Source organism: Lathyrus oleraceus, chromosome 4, assembly GCF_024323335.1.
Source record: "Lathyrus oleraceus cultivar Zhongwan6 chromosome 4, CAAS_Psat_ZW6_1.0, whole genome shotgun sequence".
In the NCBI taxonomy this organism is placed as follows: domain Eukaryota; kingdom Viridiplantae; phylum Streptophyta; class Magnoliopsida; order Fabales; family Fabaceae; genus Lathyrus; species Lathyrus oleraceus.
This window is the reverse complement of record NC_066582.1, coordinates 383,135,240-383,147,272: the sequence shown is the minus strand read 5'-3', so window position 1 is coordinate 383,147,272 and position 12,033 is coordinate 383,135,240. Positions and strand designations below refer to the sequence as shown.

At 40.1% G+C, this 12,033-nt stretch overlaps 2 pseudogenes; both read right to left on the bottom strand.

Moving 5' to 3' along the window:
- Nucleotides 1–6,548: 6,548 nt before the first annotated feature.
- On the bottom strand, nucleotides 6,549–10,270 carry LOC127075573 (G2/mitotic-specific cyclin-2-like; annotated as a pseudogene).
- Nucleotides 10,271–10,763: 493 nt separating this feature from the next.
- On the bottom strand, nucleotides 10,764–11,827 carry LOC127075572 (UDP-galactose/UDP-glucose transporter 3-like; annotated as a pseudogene).
- Nucleotides 11,828–12,033: the final 206 nt, after the last annotated feature.

Below are 12,033 nucleotides of genomic sequence, written 5' to 3'. Positions count from 1 at the left end.
TGGGAGTTATAGAGGCTTTTTATGGATATCATGATTCCTTAACACCGAGAACTCAACCAAATATTTTGTGATAGATGTTGCCAAAGGAGGAATCTATCAAGCTTAACAGTCGCAACTTAGCCAATGGGATCCTTTTGGAGGATTCATGAATCATGCTAGCATAATTTCCGGGCACTCGTCTTAAACTCAAAAGTTCTTGACGTACGGCAGAATTTGTTTGAGCAGTTTGAAAGCATGAAGGGGGTCTGCCCCTCTGTGGCTCATCTTGCCTCAGTCTGTTGGGTCTTTGAAAATGTTCACCTTGAAAGTGAGTTTGAAACAGCTCGACATGAGACGATCTCGAGATGGCTTGCCCCAATGTTTGCATACCGCAGTGACCTGACCCTAATTCACCAAAACCTGGAATGGTAGAATTATGATTGACTGTCTTTGGATAGTTGGACTTAATGAGCTTCTGAGGTGGCTTGCCCCAGTCTGAGTCTTGAAGCAAATCACTTTTTGCTAAGTGAACCTTGGGGTGATTGGATCGGATTGAATGATACTCAAAGTGATTTTCCCATAACTGGACTTCTTTCCCCTTATCAAATTCCTCCATTGTATATTGTTGGAATTTCTTTAATGCTAAGTGTTGACTCGCAAATAAGATTGTGCATTCAAAAATGGTAATTTTAATGCAGTGCTTATGCAAAAATTTGAAATCAGAGTTTATTGATATGAACGGGTGAAATACAGTAAACGAGTCATTGATAAGAACACAATGATGATCAAGTCATTCACAACATGCAAGTCTGTGCCATCAAATGGTTAACAAAAATCATTTGGAGTCAGGTTAACACAACCTTGTTGTAGTATGCTTTCAGAATAAACTCTGCCTCAATTAGGTCTTTTAAGGATTGTAACATGGTCTATTTCACGGTTTTTTGAAACAAAAGGATATAAGGCTCAAAATTTATTTTTACCCACCCCTTCTTCTTGATGATCTCCAGTTCCTATGTTCAGTTAATTCAATACACGCATTCGACTTCGAAGGTGCGAAAGTGAAAATGAGGATTCAAGGTGAGATTTTCTTGAGATGGCAGTCACCTTATTTTGTTTTTGTTGAGCATTTAATGACCTCTTTTGATTGATTTTCTTTATCCCTGATTTTTCCTGGACCGCTTCTTTGAAGCTTTCGATCCATCGGAATGCCCTGACTTTTTCCTATGTCATTTTGTGGTGTTTGACTTAGCGGACTTTTTTCTAAATTTTTTTACGTGTTGACTGCCAGGTTATTGGTGGATGAGGATCAACCAACACTAATTTTAGCTTTTCTCAACTTCATCGACACCTCAACATGTGCGCGAAGGATAACATGTGGTTGAACCTAATTGGAGGGTGTACATATGGACAAATTTTTTTGAAAGATCGAATGCACGGTCAAACTATCTGAACACAACTACCCTGCCCCAGGTTAAGATTAAGGGTTTTAGATCCGAAATAAACACCAACTTCTAGGCTCAAAGTGGTTGTCTAGGGATTAACTCCTTATCACTTCAGTGTTTGGGGATTTGAAACAATGCCTTACATCATCGACAGGGTTTTACTTAAAAGCATACCACAACAATTTCAGGTGTTTAGTTTTCATCATCCTCCTTCCAATCTTTGTTAACACAACGGTTTGATAAACAAAAGTGAATGAGAGGAGTATTTTTGTTTTTAACATGAATGAAAAATGAGTGAATACGAATGGATCAATTCCAAAGATGCATAAACATTTCATTAATCTTACCAATTCAAAGAAAACAACAATGCTTAAAGTGCAATTAACAATCAACATGCGAGGAAACTACAAAAGAAATGCTGAAACAACCAAATGATTGCCAGCTTTAGGGAATGGCTTCTTCAAACTTGATCCATTAACCAATGGGGACACCCCTTGAGACCTTCGCACTTATCCGGCCGATGGGTTAACGTTTACCACCAAGATTCCTTCTTGAAAGGCTATGTACCTGTTGTCAATCAACTGTTGTACTTTGGCTTTGAAAGCGTTGCAGTCTTCAGTTGAGTTCCCTTCTGATCCGGCATGATATCCACATTTCTCATTTGGGTCATACCCGGGTGGGTAAGGTTGTGGAACTGGCTTAAGAGACTTGGGAACCACCGAGTTTTGAATCAGAGGTTGTAGGAGTTGGCTATATGTCATGAGGATTGGATGACGAGGATCATTTCTTCTTTCGAAGTTATTTTAAGGCCTACGCTGATTTCGATATCTCGGGCCTTGGGCTTGTTAATTTGGATGAGGAGCAAACCAGGATTGTTTGTAATGAAAACCAAAAGGTAGCGTTTGCTGGTACGGCACTTCGGGCATTGCTAACTGCTCATTTTCAGCCACTTGAAGGTTGGGATCAACAAACTTTTTGATATTGGCACGACGATCTTCAAATTCTTTTCCTTCAATCTGATCGTTGGATGCAAACCTCTTGGATCCACTACTCAAATCTCCTTTGCTTCCGTTGCCATGGGTCGTGACATTGGAAATCCAAAGTGATATCTCAATTCTCTTATCGGGAAACGATGATATCTGATTAGCCAAATCCCTGACTTCTTCCTTGTGGTACAAAACCTTGAGGGGTTTCTGAGGTCCTTTGCCTTTCTCGCTACTTGGCCCCGAAATCAAGATGTATGTACCTGAGCTTTCCTCCTTGAGTGTTGGTGACCTAATGTCAATCAATCTTTGCAGCTTGAACTTAAAACTCTTGCATTCCTCGATGGAGTGCCCCATTGTTCCAGTATGGTATTCGCACTTGACCTTCGGGTGATCTTCTTCAAAGACTAAGCTCTTTTTGTTAATCAGCTCTCGTACCAAGGCTTTCAGCACTAAGCAAGAATCTAGGTCATGTCCCACTGCCCCTTTACGGAATTCACATGTTGCATTTGGATTGTACCATGGCAGGTATGGTGACGCAGGTGTGAGAGCTCGAGGGGTCACCAAAGCATTCTGAATCAGTTGTGGGTAGAGCTTGCTATATGGCACCGGAATCGGGTCGTTGCGATTTTTGTTCCCCTTGTTCTGATTCTGATTTTTGCTTTGAATATGACTTTGGTGATTTTGAGGAGGAATAGTCAGAGGATGTTGATGATGACATCCTAAGGGAGGTCCATATGCTGGTAAGTGAGGAGTTGCCATATAGAATTTCCCTTGACTTGGGGTAACACCAGATGGATGTGGAGTAGTATCTCCCTCTGTTGTAGCAATGGGTATGGGATGGCCCTCTTTCCTCAATAAGGCTTGCAGGGTTTCCACGACCCATCCCACTTGGCTCTTCAAAAGATTGAGTTCCTCCTTCAATGCTTCTTGACCATTCCTTAGCTCGTCCATCATCTCTTGAGACATGGTTATTTGTTCTAAACGCGTGTCAGGAATCACTTTGCGGTCATGGACAAAGGATGGATGAGTTTTTTTGTATTTTGTCTGGAAAATGACATGCATTATGATGAGATGCAGATGCAATGGAATGTGAATGAATGCAATGCAAGCCACGCATATTTTTTTTCAATACACGGGTTCAAAAGTCTGAGGTACTGATGAATCTGATTGCTTTCCAAGAATAGGTTCTCACCGGGTATGATCTAGGGCTTTGTTACAAAGGATCCCCAGAGTCATTGATTCACAAGAATGTTTGACGCTTATGGGAAATACTTTTCGGTCGTCAACTCCATCAAGGGAATCTATTCTGGGTGAGGTTCTCGTACCGACTCTTACGAAGTATTCACCTCGGGAGTCCGCACTATGCAACCATCGACTTGGTTCTAGACAGGGTACTCAGAGTCATGGATTCAAAAGAATGTTTAACGCTTACGGAAAATACTTCTCGATCGTCAACTCCATCTAGAGAACCTATTCTGAGCGAGGTTCTCGTATCGATTCTTACGAAGTATTCACCTCGGGAATCCATACTACGCAACCATCATTTCTAGTTGGCCAAAGGTTCAATGTTCTAAAGGTTCTTAGAGTCATGGACCCCTTTGAAACATTGGAGCTTACAAGGTATACACCTCGGGCGACAATATTTGCAAAAGGATCTACTCTAAGTGAGGTTCTCGTACTGACTCTTACGAAGTATTCACCTCGGGAGTCTGTACTACCCAACCATCGTCCTATCTTATGTTTTTTCACTCTAGACTCGGGTGTAGAGTCTTTCCCACATGGTTTGCAATCAAATACCCAAGTACCAACAATCACAATAGAACCAATATACAACAGATATATCAATATAATAATAAAGATAATAAAAAGCAATAAATAAGGAAAAGCCACACAATTAAACAAACAAAGGCACACAAACGTCCTAACTAGGCTTGACTCACTTAGGGATTGGGCATGATCCCTAGCAGAGTCGCCATCCTGTCATACCTCATGGTGAAAATGGGAATACGACCTAGCGAAGCGCAATCGCACGCTCGCAATGATGGACTGAACAAAGTCGCCACCGAACATTATTTATTCATAAAAAGGAAAGGGGAAATATCAATAAAACCCAAGACAAAACGACAATGATTATGGTCGTCGCAACCAAATATCAGGGTTTGGGAGTCGATTACGCAAGGGGAAGGTATTAGCACCCCTCACGTCCGTTGTACTCAATGGGAACCATTAGGTCAGTTGTGCGCGTTAATGTTAGTTTGAAATGTTAGGCTTTTCAAGTTATTAAGTGGGAAAGAATATAAGAGAGGAGAAATCTTTTTGGATTTTGGACGAAGGACTAAACCTAAGTTTTTTATTAGTGGGCCTGACAAGATTTACAAATCCTGCCCCTACGTATCTCAACAGAGAAATCAAGGCTTACGTAGTTCTGGTAAGAAAAATGTTTGTTTGTTGGTCGATTTTAACGAAAGCTACTTTGTGTCAAATCGACGAAAACATTGTTGGACTACCCAAAACAGGTGGAAAAACATTGTCTTGCATTGCTTTGAAACAAAGTACCTTTCGTTTTGAGAAAAGGTTTAAGAGTCAATCGCACGGCGGCGAGAAAAGAAATTGATTGGTTTGATGTGTTTTGAATAATGGCGAGAACTTGGATGAGCGAGATATCCATCTAGAATCCTAGTCTCAGGAGTGCGTGGTATCCACCACGTTTCATTTCCATCTTATTTGCAAAAAGTGTTTAATAAGGATTAAGTGTTTTTGAATTTGATTGAGAAAGGGTTTGAAGAAACCGCATTGACAATTTTAAATGATGGCGAGAGCTAAGATAGGCGAGGCATCCACCTCGAATCTTAATCTTAGGAGTGCATGGTATCCACCATGTTCCATTTCCATCTTTATTGAAAAGTGTTTAGATCGGAATTAAGTATTTTTTGGAGTTTTATTGTGAAAATGACTTGACACTAGATCAAGCATTTGATGAGCGATTAAGAAAGATTTGAATGAGTGTTTGAGAGAAACAAAGTTGATAAATTTGGATGATGGCGAGAGCTAAGATAGGCGAGGTATCCACCTCGAATCTTAATCCCAGGAGTGCGTGGTATCCACCACGTTCCACTTCCATCTTTATTGAAAAGGTCTTAAATATGAATTAATATTTTTTTAGTTTTTATTATGAAAAATGGCTTGACGTTGGGTCAAGCATTTGATGAAGTTTTTGAAAGAAATGAAATAGGATGGGAAGAAGAAATGAATTGATTTGTTTATTGAGAAAATACTCGACGTTGGATCGAGTCTTATTTTTGATCTTTTGGAAATGGTTGATTTTATTCTTGTGTTAGTAGCTAACTAAATAGTCAAGCAATAAAGAAATAAAATAGTACAAATTATTACACATCGGGGGAGTGGGGTACATTTTGTCAAATGGGGATTCAAAGTACTGGAATAATTAAATCGGGCCCAAACAACAAATAATGCAATTTATGAGTGTAAGTGCAGGCGAACTGTCTCATTGTAAGAAGGCCCAAGAGTAAGACATGTGAAGAAAATAACACAACAAGTTATATTTACAACACACTTAAGAATTAAATCGAAAAAAGGTAAAATCGAGATTTGCACGGATGGAAATTGAGGGACACACAAAACCTAAATAATGTGCTCAAAGCCGGTTTGCGCATGTTGACAATAATTGAAATGTCATATGCGATTAATCGAAACGCGACGAAATACTATCGATGTATCGATAAAAATAATCATAGATAAACATCTTGGAAATTGTTGAATCCATAAATTAAAATCGATATTTAACAATTAAAATAAATAAAAGAGGTAATAAACATTAGGAATAATGAGGGGATTAAAAAGAAATGTGAAATAGAAATTAAAAAAAATAGTGTAAAATTAAAATATGGTGCACACGGGTATTGAACCTAGGACCAGGGGCTTGCCAAAGCATCCCTTCTACCAACTCCACCATATAGACATCCTTGTCACATAATCTCAAGCGCTAACACATAACATAAAAATTAACGGACCAAGCCTTTTAAATAAAACACAAAGTTGAAAACAGTAACAACAGAAGTCAAACAAATTCATCTTTAACACACATAAATTTTGTTTCTTTCCATTTTTGAACATCAAAGATTTAACGGCAAGATAACCACACAAATGGAAGCTTCAAGGAAGCTAAACGGAGAAATGGAAATAGAAACTCGAAAAGGAAACTAACCGGTTGCGGTGGGATTGACCGACGAATGTATGTGAGGTTTCGTCTGAACCGGTTTTTGATCTCCTTGTCCGCTCTTCACCACCAAGAAAAACTATGGCTTTCTTTTCTCCTTGCCGTCGACTCTTTTTTCTCTTAGTGAACAGTAACGGCTCCTCTCCCAAAATTAGGGTTTTTCGGCTCTTTTTTTCTTTCTTAGTGAACAGTAGCCTCTCTTTTATATGTGGCTCATCTCCTCTCTGCTGTGTTGCTATGTCTTCTCAGAGTAGTGGGAAGTGTCTGTATGGAAGACGTTTTGAATTTTTGTCCATATTCAACTTGTGGTCCCCTTATCAATTCTCTTCACTTCCAAAACTTCACTGTTGGTAAGAAACAATTCACCACTGTAACTCACTTGAATATGTGTTTTCTTGAATTAATGAATATGTGGTCGTGTCAATTTCAATTGTTGCTGATAGTTGCAGGAGAATTACAAAGCAAAGCAGTGACAACTGCATCATATCGTCGAGCAGTAACTGCAATGGCACCAACAGGCACGTCAGGAACAAGACCAACACCAAACATCAAAATGTCTTTTGCATAGGGCTGGTGCGCAATCGCTCGAATTGCACCAGTTATTCCCCTGTCTTCAGGAATCGCGACACGGCTCAATGACAGGTCGGGAAGAGCTAAGGCATTGGACAGGTTTGTCATCCTGAAGTCTTAATGGATTGCACTACTCATGAATTTTAAAACCAACATCAGGCTGTCTAACTCTTTGGCCATGAACAGGTCCTTGTGCTGCGACAAATCCATACATACAACATAATGTAACAACAACTTGTCTTCTAATCAAACGCCCACAAATAAGTGCTTGTAACCTCATCATGCCTTTAAGGCTCTAAATGCTCTCCGAGCCAAATAACTCCTGAAAGCAGCCTGTGCTTTCGTAACTGCCTCCTCCCGCCTCAATATTTCTGGATCGAGTGGTGCATCTTGCCGCATAAACAGCAGAAGCAGCAATCATCGAAGGACTATACGATGATACAGCAACATAATACATCATAGAAAGTTCAGCTAGGAAATTGACCATATTTTCCATCTGTTCATCAGAGGGAGTGGAGGCTTTGATGTACCGAACCAGAAAGACATAAGGAGTAGGAACTGTTAAATACCATTCCAGGTTTCCAGGATTGTTTTCTCCATAACCAAAACCTGTTCTCTAACATAGGCATTGTCTGATATGCATACAAAATCTGTAACCTCTGGTGCCCATATCTCTTCATACTTAGATGCAATAAGCATTGAGCTTATGCCAATAAGCTGAAGTTCCTTTCTAGGAACAACCTTCATGGACAAGAATCGGTCAACTATGTTAAGAGTCAGATAGAAAATTTCTGGCATGAGTTCGAATTTTCGATGAACTTCAATCAACCATTCAATAAGAATCGCTCTCATCTTAGCATTTATATCGGGCTGTGAAACCATGTAATCATGTACAGGACAATCACCTTCACGGAGTTTGTAAAACTTGTAAATATCATCAATATACTCAGTTGCAGCCAATTCATTGTCTTTGTCAGTTGCATCAATGCCCATTACCAAATCATTTGGCACACTTCTACCAACAGCCTTGCTTCTAGCTGTATGCACAGAGCTAAATGTCCTAACATTTATCTTAGATTTGTCTCTTAACTTTCTCCCTTTAAGTGGCCTTTTCTCTTTCACTTCAGCTTCTTTCATCAGAACTGATGACAATAACTTCATGTTCAGCAGGTTTCGGAGCTTGTTCCATCTTGTTCTTCATCTTTATACTCATGGTTAATACCCTCTTCAACAAGGGCTATTCTGAGCCTCATCCAGAACGGACTTGGCCAGTAATCTAGAAGAATCAATTCATCAGCCATGGTCGCAGTTAGAGCGGATGACAAAAAAAGAAACAGAAATGAATGGCTGTGATTGATAATGGAAACAACAGGAAACAGTCCAGTTCCCAAAGGTCTCAACTCACTCTCATAAATGGTATGTGCATTACACACAAGCTTGGAAAAAAATTCTGCAATCTCATTAATATTGTTTCAGGCCATTGTAGTATCAAGTGTACAAGATTAGCCATTTGTGCATACAACACCGGCTGCTCCTTCGGTTACGGTATCCTTGACTGTACCGTTTGCTGCAACTTGGTAAATTGCGAGAGAACAACCAATTATGGAATATACGAAAGACATGATTGCTGCCACTATCGAAAGCAAACATGTTTCATGAAACTCCAGAATTTGAGAAACGGAAATTCGAATCACTCCAAAACCGATTAGGTATTGATTGCTTGAAATCCTACATGGATCTTTTCCTCCCGATTTATGAAGGCATCTGATCCTCTTATATTTCCGTCATGCCAGATACGATTTTGACACAGTTTCTCCACTCTTTGGTCTGCTCTTTGGAGTTTTTTCAGTACGCTTGCTAACAGGTCGTATGCGAATATCCTTTCTGTCAGGAACCGATTTCCTCAATAAAGTTAGAGTTGGTTCAGAACCTTCGAATGGACCTGAGCATTCGTTTTCCATTGCTATCGTTGCAGCTTGATATGCAAGATCATGGATGATAGAACTGCAAAAAAAATTGTATCTGTTGCCTCTTCAAGTGTCAGGCTTCTAGTGTTGCCTGCACCTAGATACTCCACTATAACCGTTGATTCCTCAGATCCATGGGACTCGGGTGCATTGAGCTCTGAAACAGAAGCAGTGTGACAATCATTGGAAGGATTTCGAGTAGAAAGTTCCGGTAAGTCATCGAGGGCACACTTTGATGCCAGATCAGTATCTTCCCCTTTGATTTCTGATTCCGTGATTGTAAAACAGTGGGCAATAACCGAAGCATCCATGATGTTGTTCTTGTTGGTGGTTAGTGCCATCAAATTAGAGAGAGCAACCCAACACATATGAGTCCATAATTGCAACTCTTTGTGAGAGCTTAGACACCTTGGATGATCCCGAAGCCAAAGCATCAATGATTCAGATAATTGGTGAATATGCGGAAAGAATTTACAATGCAGTGGGCCCTCAGTTGGCTTCTTAAGGAAAAGTTTGACAGTAGCAGTCAACAATTATAGTTGGACACAAGTGCAGGTTCTTCAGGGAAACTTTCCAAGAAATTTTCAAGAAGCTCGTCAGCATAACACATGTTTCTCCTCAAGCTTCATATCTTCTTGCATTATTCTATGACTCTGATCATTACAAGAAGAACTCGTATCAATCTGTTTCTCTCCACCTGAAGCTGGCTTTGAAACAGGAGCAATATGATTTTGATCCTCATTTGAAATCTCACAACATTGTGATGGAATGCCTGTATCTGTATCTGTTGTTTTTGTCGAAGTGATTTTATTGAATACCTTGGTTGTAAACATATATAAACCAACCACAAAAACTACCAAGCCACTTGCATTCCTTTTGCAACTCTCTTTCGTATAAAATTTGGCGGTTTGGTGCGGTATACGGTTACCGACGGTAGCATGGATGAAGCACTTTGGCATTCATGGACTTATGTATCCGACATAGGAAATCATGTTGAAACGGAAGGAATGGGCCAGAGAATCGTCCCTGTCTCAATTAGCGCAGATGGCATGCTGCTTGGGTTTGTTTCAGATGCCATATCGGAGAAGGTTGATTCACTTAGAAAAGGAAAGAATGAAGTGATCGAAAGACACCTTGTACTCATCCTTGGGTGGAGTGACAAATCGGGCTCACTTTTGAAGCAGCTGGCAAATAAGAGTGTCGGTGATGGTGTTATTGTGGTGCTCGAGAATCTGCAAAGAGATCATAAAGTATAACAACCTTTGCATCAACTTGATGAATAAGAAGAACATTGTCGACCACACTCACAGCAATCCTGCTGGAATAAATTGGCAAAGATCCCTGTTGTATCACTGCATCACGATATAGCCTATAGGAATGGAGTAGCATTGCAACTCTATCAACTTGCAAGCAGTATATCCTACCATAAACAGTAACAATAAAGATGTCTTCAGCTGCTAAAACGGGCTTACTATTAGCCTCAGACTTGGCCATAACCATCTCAAACATTGGTAAGCGAATAACATCTGCAGATGAAATATGAAATCCATGGAATGTCTTGCACTGCATTCCAGAAGCAAGAAGAACCAGGCGGCTTTCATGTGGCTCTTTTTTGTTTCTTCTACAATCTCTTCAACTTATGCCACTTGAGGTAGATCTGGTATGATAATCTAGAGAATACCATAGAAACACACCTCCATTGCTTAGTTGAAAGGGGATTCCTACTAAATAGTGAAGATACCACAATGCTAACGAATTTGCGAGTGGTAGTGATGGTGGTGTTAACCAAGGAGCCAAACCGGCTTATGGTCAAGAAGATAAAATTCTGTCCCACAGCACCACAACAGTAATACAGAAAAATATCCCATACTGCCTCTGGATGCAGTTTGCAAAAGTGAACCGCCTCATATCCACTGGCACTGGGCCATGCAAACATGTAAATCATATTGTATATGGTTCCCCATAAATTCATGCCCAACATAATACCCCAAGCACTTGTTTTTGGGTACCTAGCTTTTAAGGAATCCTGGGTTGCATTAGTAAATTCATCAAAAGCAAGGTTCAAGAAACATAGCCCATATCCAAGTGGAGCATTTGGATGTGTTAGCTTGTTGATAGTCTTTGAGCTAGTCTTTAGAAGTGCAAATGTTGAAACCCCTCCAGCAACAAGGAAGGTGCAAAGGTATTTTGGAATGGTGTATCTTATACCATATACGAGTGAACCCATCAGCATAACTGGAATCATTTTTGAGGACTTTGCCAGCACCTGAGCAGGGTAACTAATATACTGCAAAGCTTCAGTTCCCATAGCAGGACCAATGGTGTTAGTAATACCAGCACTCCAATAAGACCATCAAGGAGCACCACCAGAAATTCCACCAGACCACATCTGTATTATTATGAATGACCAGATTAAACACACTACGTTCTATGCCAAGTTCAAAACCGCTAGGTGTTCAAATCTCTCACCGTCTGGACCGAATCGTTTCGTTGACAGTGTTTCCTGAAGAATGCCTTGGTAGATATAAGCCGACCAAATTCCGGTGACGCAGAAGGCTAGTACCAGAACGCGGCGGAGTCCTCCGCCTTGAGCTTCCATTAGAGCACCAAGATTTTATGGTTCGGTTTTTCTTTTTCGTTTTTTTTATTTTACGTGAATCGGAATCAAAGAACCGGAGCGGTGAAGATCGGAGAATGAATGAATGAATGAGAAAATGAATATGCATGATGACCCAAAAATAAAATATTTTGCACTTGACACATAGTTAATTTGAAAGAAAAGTGAGAACTAGTAATGTGACAAGGCGGGATGAATAATCACTTCGATGAAATTGGAACGAGAGATGAAACAT